This window comes from Scylla paramamosain, chromosome 21, assembly GCF_035594125.1.
Source record: "Scylla paramamosain isolate STU-SP2022 chromosome 21, ASM3559412v1, whole genome shotgun sequence".
NCBI classification, from domain to species: domain Eukaryota; kingdom Metazoa; phylum Arthropoda; class Malacostraca; order Decapoda; family Portunidae; genus Scylla; species Scylla paramamosain.
Genome location: NC_087171.1, coordinates 22351626 through 22360920, shown reverse-complemented (window position 1 = coordinate 22360920; position 9295 = coordinate 22351626). Strand labels below are relative to the sequence as shown.

General features: G+C 44.2%; 1 long non-coding RNA gene across 1 annotated transcript; it reads right to left on the bottom strand.

Annotated features, from left to right (window-relative positions):
- Nucleotides 1-4658: 4658 nt before the first annotated feature.
- On the bottom strand, nucleotides 4659-8656 carry LOC135111259 (uncharacterized). The gene is made up of 3 exons (XR_010273660.1): nucleotides 7716-8656; nucleotides 5625-5783; nucleotides 4659-5435 (listed from the first exon to the last, which is right to left on the bottom strand). It is a non-coding gene; the product is annotated as an uncharacterized LOC135111259 (long non-coding RNA).
- Between the last annotated feature and the right edge of the window lie 639 nt (nucleotides 8657-9295).

The window sequence follows — 9295 nt, the reverse complement described above, 5'->3', positions numbered from 1 at the left end:
ACGCCGAGGCCGTCCATTCCCCATTCCTAACACACACACAACTTACTTTTCCGGGGTGCTCAGAATTACTTAACGCTTTCTACCACTTCCTCCACCTCTCCTCCTTCGTCCCCAGACGCTGACCCCTCTGATAATTCTTTGTAGCAACAACAACAGCAGCAACCGCCATTATCACCACCACCACCACCGCTACACACTCCATCACCCCAGGTTCATCACCTACTCATCAATGGCAGTTCTCAATCAGCGGCGTCACTCTGGATCTATAAACGTCATATCCCACACAATAAGCCATCACCATCAATCACAAGCGTATCACCATCACGCCAACGCCAAACACCAGTCAGTAACAAAAACAAATATGCGTCACGAGGTGCAATGAATATTCATGCAGTCTCTCCACAAGGCGGTCTTGGAGTCGCGAGTCGTAATGAACGCAGGTGTACTTGAGAAAGTAATAAAACATGGTTGTGTAAAACATGGTTGTGAACTGTGTTTTTTTTAGACAAATTGCTTTTAATTACATGTTATTATGATGCGGCAATGTCACTGTAATGAATGTGGGTTTTGTGTATCTCATATTCCTCTAATGGTATGGCTGGCTGACATGAATGATTAACTGGCTGACTGACAGGAATCTCGTCTTGCTGTTGCACTAGATGGTAGATGATATTGGTAAACTGAGACTTTGAAATGTACATGTTAAACCATAAGACATTCACGCGCATAAGGACACACACACACACACACACACACACACACACACACACACACACACACCACCAAGTACTGAAACGAAGTTTACATAGTACTCTTACTTTCATCATCTGTTACCAAGAGTTTCACTAAAGCTTTTCAAGTGTGCAAACAAATCTAATGGTCAAATAACACGTTACTCAAGCACACATCTTCTCTGGGTGAATACCTCCAGTCTCGTACACAGTAATTCAGCAAAGGTAAGTTCACGCTGCATCTAAATTCATCCCTCCCGCAGAGTACGTAGTATGTAAAGCCGAGCCGCCGATGTGGGAGAATTTCGTAACAATATGCAGCGCGTCCTGAAGTGTGCACCTGGTGTTGCTAATGGATTTATACTGTAACTCTGAAATATGTATACAAGTGAACCATTTGTCAGAAACTGATGCAATGTCGATGTGTCTGCATGAAACCGGACAGGTATTGCTTGTGCTATGAAAACGAGTGAGATAAGAGAGAGAGAGAGAGAGAGAGAGAGAGAGAGAGAGAGAGAGAGAGAGAGAGAGAGAGAGAGAGAGAGAGAGAGAGAGAGAGAGAGAGACTACGGCTGCACATATTTTCCTTATCAAGTCTTCAGTACGAGTATTTCTCGTTAAGCTCGACGTGAGCCATTACTTAGTCCTGAAGGGCTCTTAACCGCGACGGTGCGGGCTAAGGGACGTATCGCATGGACTTTATCATCCTTGACATAGACCACCACCATCACCACCACCACGACCACCACCTCCGCGACTCTTATTGTTGATTAAAGTGGCGACATCGAATTGTCATATGCTTATTTGTCACGTTACTACATTCCGTTCCCCCTTCCCCCAAAACATATACACACACGTATTTTGAGAGAGAGAGAGAGAGAGAGAGAGAGAGAGAGAGAGAGAGAGAGAGAGAGAGAGAGAGAGAGAGAGAGAGAGAGAGAGAGAGAGAGAGAATTACCATGAGACACACCAGTAGCTCTCTTTGAAGCTATTCTCTTCCGTCCTTCATCCCCGCCACTCCCTTTCCCAGAGCCATTCATCACTCTCCCGCCCCGCCCCGCCCCGCCTTGCCTACAGCCAACTCAATCACACATATGCTAACGTTTCTTCTGACTTATGCACCCCACAGGAGGAAGCTCTTTTAGATCTTTTATTTTCTTTGTATCTGCAGTTATGTTGATTAATTCACGTGTATATGATGCAATGGCCTAAGCTTGCATGTATATGTAAGTTTTTTTTTTATTTTGAAAGTCTAGAAGAGTGCTTAAGTTTAATTTTTCAGTCACACTTGTAATGTCAAACTGTCAATTGGCAGGAAGCACAAATATGAACGATGTGTGCACAGTGTCAGCTCGCCGCGATGCAGGCAGTGTGGCTGGCTGGGTACCGATCTCCTCTTGCACACTGACGCGTCTGTAACATACTTGCACATAACTATTGCGCTGTTAAAGGAAAATAAGAGATATATATAAGGATACAGAGAGAGAGAGAGAGAGAGAGAGAGAGAGAGAGAGAGAGAGAGAGAGAGAGAGAGAGAGAGAATGTTATTAAAATGTGGTATCACATTTAAATAATTTTGGTTTTCAATATGTGGCGAGTAAACAATGCAGTGTCCTCCAAAATGCTGGCATGATACAAAAACCTGATCCATATATTATGAACTGTACTAACACCGGACCGTCAATATGTGGCGAGTAATAAACAGCACAGGAGAATGAGGCGCCGCTCCGTGACGAGATTGCACTGGGAGTTCCCTCTGTGCACTCTGAATTATTAATGTACGTCACTCCACAATTCTGACTCATTCATATTTGGCGCATTAAAGGTTATTATACTCTCATAGTTTCAGTGTTGATTTATAACAAGACGGAGCCTAGCGCACTACTGTCTGAGTGGCGCCTACCCTGTTGAGCACCCAGCTAGCGGCACATCGGCTGGCTGATCAGCGAGCGGCTCGCAAGCATCCAGCGCAGCAACGGTGCAGCTGGCCTGATGTCAGATACGCCGCACAGTGAGAAGCCCAGCGTGTAATTAAAGATCTTTTGATCTTGACCCACTGTTTTCATTTACTTGTAACGCATTTTATACCTGATCATTCTTTTAATGCAATTTCGGCCTAATTCTTAGAGGCATTAATATAAAGTTGTTTTCCTTACTTTACAAGACCTCGCCGAGACGCCCCGAGCCTGCACCAGTGACCTCCACCAGGTGCTGACATTTATCTATTGAGAATATATGAAAATATAATAATATGATAGGGATTATCTGACAATTAATACGACGACAAAATACATCGTGCTGTAATTAACTGAAAATATTGTACTTGTTATTAATTGTGATATAGTGAGAAGTAAAGTAACATTTGACACAGAACACCTTTTCCCCTTGGGGGAGAGAGAGAGAGAGAGAGAGAGAGAGAGAGAGAGAGAGAGAGAGAGAGAGAGAGAGAGAGAGAGAGAGAGAGAGAGAGAGAGAGAGAGAGGAGAGAGAGAGAGAGAGAGAGAGAGAGAAAAAAATAAATCCCATGTGCCGTTGACATTTGGATGGAAAAAACAAAATATAAAAAATATATATATATATACAATTAATAACAATATTTTACAGAAACCAGAGTCGTTGAAAAAGAAAAAAAAAAAAAAAGACCACAAACACATTACAGACTTTCATGGAAATTAGTATGTGATCTCTCTTATTATGAGCAATATTGTTATCACGGCTATTTTTGTGTGTTAGTAACCTACTGGCGAGGCTTTGCCGGATGCTGCTTTGTAATAATGCCTCACTCCCTCAGGCAATGATCTGGTAAAAGACTGACCTGCCTACATTTAACCTTCAAACATTACAGAAACACACACACACACACACACACACACACACACACACACACACACACACACACACACACACACAGTCAGGCAAAGCAGACGTCCTCCTCCTTCTTTTCCTTTATCTCCTTCCACACTCCTCATTGACTTTCAGCATGTCAACTTCTATAACACTTTACTGCTGAATCTACTTAACTGCCTCTTAAGGAACACTCGACGCTACAGCTTTTTCTTTCTTTCCTCCTTCTCTTCTTCCTCGGCTTCCTCTTTGTTCTGCGTTATCTTCAGAGCAAGAGAGTTTCTAAGTAAAGAAATTTAATAATATGATTATATAACGTGATTTCGTATTATAATTTGCGAAGGTTTACCTGGAAGACAGTTGTTTCTTGTATGAATAATGCTGGCAGTTGCAGTTGCTTACCACCAATTCAGTACTCGTGAAAACAGGAAAGGGAGAGAGAAAATAGCACTCTAAGACTGTACTGCGAGAGATATGGAACAGCCAGTTAAAAGGAGAGGCGCTAATGAAACGGAAAGCTTTTCACTCAACCCCATTTAAAAGTTGTGTTGATGAAACTCGTCCGGACATAAAAAGTAGAGCGAGGCGTACTCTAATCAAGGGCACACGAGACCTGGTAATGGAACCTCCGTCTGAGCGAGGGAAAGATGAAATGAAGGAGTCAGTTTGGAACGTGTAACTCCACTGACGCTGATTCTGCGCCAGCTGATAGGAGAAAAATCCAATTAAGAGTCTTGGCCAAACAAAGAACGTCCACTATTAAGAAAGGGAGAGGAGTAAATGTTAGTCAAAGGAGAGCATTGTCTGGAAGGTTACGTTTGGCCTAGAGGTGGAGGAGTTCAGCTGTATAAGGCAACGAAGGCGCCGCATCTTTTGTTTTCTTGTTCTGATTGTGTATTCAAATGTTGTGCAACACTAGTTTTTTAATGCCACTGTAACACTGACCATTTGCAGCAGATGTTACAGATAGAAAGGAATGTACAGCCTAAATTTTTTTTCTCTCTCTCTCTCTCTCTCTCTCTCTCTCTCTCTCTCTCTCTCTCTCTCTCTCTCTCCTCTCTCTCTCTCTCTCTCTCTCTCTCTCTCTCTCTCTCTCCAAGCAATCATATCAATCAATACCACCACCAAACCACAAACCACTCCACAGCCCATCATTACTATAAACTTGCCAACCACCACCACCACCACACTGCAGCTCAACACACTATTATTGAGGTGCACATCCCGCCCACCCCTTACACTCATGGCGGGATGAAGGTGCAGGTGTGATGGGATGGTGGTGGATGGAGTGTAAAGGGTGGTGAAGCGGTACAGGTGTTTCTGTAAAGGATAGGTAGGAGGAGTAGGTGGAAGAGGAGGAGGAGGAGCAAAAGTAGTTAGGTGTATTTCCTGCTCCTGCTGCTTCTTTTCAAGCTTCGCCACAACACACGGACGCAGAATCTAAGGCAAAGTTGCAGCATCACACGGAATTGTGAATGAAGCGCCGGAATAACAGAGGTGCGCTAAAGACAACAAAAGAGAACATGAATACGTTCAGCTGCGGCCCGGAAATGCTAATCACGCCGCGGAGGGAGGAAGAGGGCGTAGACGAGCATCACAACAGTGCACACACGACCAATGGGATGCAGAGTGAGAGGAGCGAGGCGCGCGTGCTGGGGAACACAGCGCCTCTGGGGATTAATACTAATAGTAATGCATTGCGGGGAGATTACTGATGGGAATGCAGCTGAGTTAATCTCGCCTCACGACGCTGCTAGTAGTGGTGACTCTCGCTCCACCAGCAGAAGGGACAGGCAGCTGCGGTGGTGGTGGTGGCGGTGGTAGCAGTGGTGGTGATGACAGTGCGTGAATATAACACTGCTATAAAGAAACAGAATGAGCAAATAGCGGCAGTCAGGACTAGAACAAGGGCTGGTGACAAGAGTGATGATGGCAGTGCGTGAATGCAACACCAGCAGACCCGTTGGCCCTTAACGGCCTGTTTGTCATAAATTTCATTATATAATCTGAAGAAAGAGACACATGGCACCAAAGGCAAAGGTTCCTCACCCTTCTCTGACGGACTGAGGGCTGATGGTCGTGGCCGCGGAATAGAGGATGCTGTGGAGTCAGGGTAGTGGTGGTGTTGGAGGGTTCCGTAAGGAATGCTAGGCGTGTCACCCGAAGTCTCCGATGAGGTCGTGAATCATTGTCCACACGCACTAGTGACTGTGAAAAAAGAGATAAGATTAGCAAGGTGGTACTCGTGATTCAAACAACACAACTCGCAGCTGTCTAGAGGTTCCTGAGAGGCAACAATAAAGGGAGGTGGATGGGACTCACTTCATGAAATAGAAAAATAAACATCACCTCTCTGAAAATATTAGAAAAAACATTGAATGAATACATACTGAGGATAACACTTGTGCTCGTCAAAACAAAGAACGTATCCCTTAAGAACATAAGAACAAAAAAAATAATGGAAGCTGCAAGAAGAGACCAGGGTTGCACGTGACAGTCCCTATATGAAATATACCTACCTTTTTCTACCTATCATTCCCTTCAGACACATTCCTGGGAGAAGGCTACCGGTGATCAGACACAATGTTACTAGGAATTTGTCTCTAATACGGAGGAGCGTTACATTTAACAGCAAACCCACGCACTGACAGCCACAGCCGCTCTTTCCGCTCAGCATGTCACCATAGTCCAGCGGGAAGGAATAATTTACTAGTTATTTTTCGCCTCTGTTTTGGGCACGGAATATGATAATCATTTCTCTAATTAATATTATTTCTTCTCTATATGATCGTCTCGTCCTGCTTCTATCCTCAATCTCTCTCTCTCTCTCTCTCTCCTCTCTCTCTCTCTCTCTCTCTCTCTCTCTCTCTCTCTCTCTCTCTCTCTCTCTCTCTCTCTCTCTCTCTCTCTCTTTCAGAATATTGCTACTCTCCAAGGTTTAAACGCCCAACACTCCTCATTTCCTCTCTACTGCCTCCCTTCAGCATCTCTTCAAAACGCACAATTCCTGGCTCTCTCTCTCTCTCTCTCTCTCTCTCTCTCTCTCTCTCTCTCTCTCTCTCTCTCTCTCTCTCTCTCTCTCTCTCTCTCCATCCACTCACACTGCTCCACGAAATGTTAATCCTATTTATTCCTTTTGCTCTCTCATACATTCTTTCCTTTCCCTTGTAGCCGGGTGTTCAGCAATATTCTCCACTTCAAGCATTCCTGTGACGCTTCCTCTTGTTTCTTTTCTCTTAATATTTTAGTTTTCCTTTCTTCTGATTAAAGTCGTGTACTACAACTTACTACTCTTTTTTGTTTTGTTTTTGATAACGATACATTTACTGTCCACGTTCATTCTTTTTCTTATGTTCGCCCATTGATGACTGACGAGAGTGAAACATTTTCCCCTGCTCGCTCGCTAGCCCGCCAGCCTCCTGCGCCGCGCCTCCTGTACCCTGTGTTCCCAAACATCACGCTAAGCTGCAGTCGTAGCCAAATCTCGTCACGTTTAGCAAATTAGATATGAATTTTTCGGAAGTCTCCATGTTGTCTGGTGCAATGTGCCTTTTCTAGCAGCCTCACTTCATTAAATTATACTTCTGTTCGGAAACCCCCGGGCTTCCTGGCTTTGCTTCCCACCTGCAGTTCTTCAAAAACTCTCCTTGCTTTTCTTTTGTTTTATTTTATATCTAAGTTGAAGAACGGACGGGGGATGATAGTGCTTCAGTGTTACCTAGTCAATATTGGTATCTGGGACGGTATTGGGACTGGCACACACTTGGAACACACACACACACACACACACACACACACATACGAGTTACAGAGAAAAATGACACTAGTTCGTGACGGATGGCCAGGAGGTAGACAGGGATTAGCTCCCCTTCCAAACGAATGTGTGTATGTGTTTGTTTGTGTGTGTGTGTGTGTGTGTGTGTGTGTGTGTGTGTGTGTGTGTGTGTGTGTGTGTGTGTGTGTGTGTGTGTGTGTGTGTGTGTGTGTGTGTGTGTGTGTGTGTGTGTGTGTGTGTGTTTCAGAGAGAGAGAGAGAGAGAGAGAGAGAGAGAGAGAGAGAGAGAGAGAGAGAGAGAGAGAGAGAGAGAGAGAGAGAGAGAGAATTATGCCAAAAAGTTCCCCCACACGGACACAAACAGACCACTCGTCCATAAATTGAGGCAGGGGGCACAGCCAGGACGGAACAGCGGGACGCGGCGGTCACTGGCGGAGCCCAGAGTCGCTGCTTCCAGATTTGACTTGATTGAACTCGAGAATAACAGGAGCAGATCCCAGTGTGGCGGCTTATGACTTGCTGTGTCCGAGACTTCCTTCATTACCACGACTTGCCAGATTGCTGAAGCGGCTCCTGACTTCTTTCATCCACAGCAATATGCAAGGATACTCGGTCATTGAAAGCACGAGGACAATGTAAAACAGAGTATTCGTGAGAAACACTTATTACGTATCCTTCTATAATGCTCAGTCGTTCATACGTCTTTATGCAAGTGGGTATACTTTACACACCATTAAGGATGAGGCAGCTACCCGCACTCTCACACAGCCTCTCACCTCATACACATCGTCCTACCTGGTACACAGAATCTCTAAGTGTCCTTATATGGAATAATTCCTGACGTCCCATAAAGATTCACATAACACCTTATTTCCCGTACTCTCTGGTGTGAGCATTAAGCTACAATAGTTATAAATACCATCATATAATATTTTATCCTCCTCAAATAGCGCTGCAGTTGTACACCAGGAAGTTTACAGCTTGACTAAGATCTCTCTGGTGGACACGGGTAGAAAAGCTCCAGCTATGGCAACAGTCGCTGACGTGATTTCCTACAACCACTACGCCTTCTATCAACTCACCTTACCCATGTGGTTTCAACTTGAGGAGGGAAAACGGTTCTAGGAATGAATCTTTTACTTACTATCGTTAGATTCGTATTCAGAAACGCTTCGTTCTCTCACCATTATTTTCTAAGGCCACAGAAATGATTAGCCGGGTTCTTAAGAGTGTTTCTCCTGTTCATAATGTAGAAATAATGTTAATCTATCACTAGAAACAAATCAACATGCTTGAAAACCCGTATAACTTCAATCAGATCTCTTTAAATGTAGCGGAGGTGCAGCGCAGAAGTGTTTCAGAATGTGATCCTTACACTGGTGTACTGTCAGAGGCTTAACTCATATATCAGAGCCATGATGTACCGCATTGTGTATCAGAGGCCTGTTGCTTTGACTATGGTCAGCGGCTCAGACTGAGGTACATTCTTAGTTTTCAGAAGGGAAGAATAGATTTCCCGCAGTAGTAATAATAAACAAAGGAGTTATATTCTTTAGATTCATGTACATTTTTCCACAAAGGCAAAGATCTCTGTGATAATATAACATCATGTAGCGCCGACAAATAATGTCTCACGTTATAATAAGCCTGACAAGGTTTAGGGGCGACACTCGCTGAGACGAGGGATGGGGTGCGACACGAATACTATAAACCACTACATGGGTTAAGTATTGGATTACTGCACGACCTTCTTAGCGTCGCGTTGTGGCATAAAGTTCAATATTACCAATGTATGATGTCACGTGCGCGTTGGTGAACATTTTTCGCGGAGGCAATATGAGGAAATAAATGAATGACAGTAAAAATGACAGGTAGTAAAAGGCTGGGCTGAAGGGGGGAACGAAGATGTGGGGACGATGAAGGTGATTGGATGGAGTGGATAATAA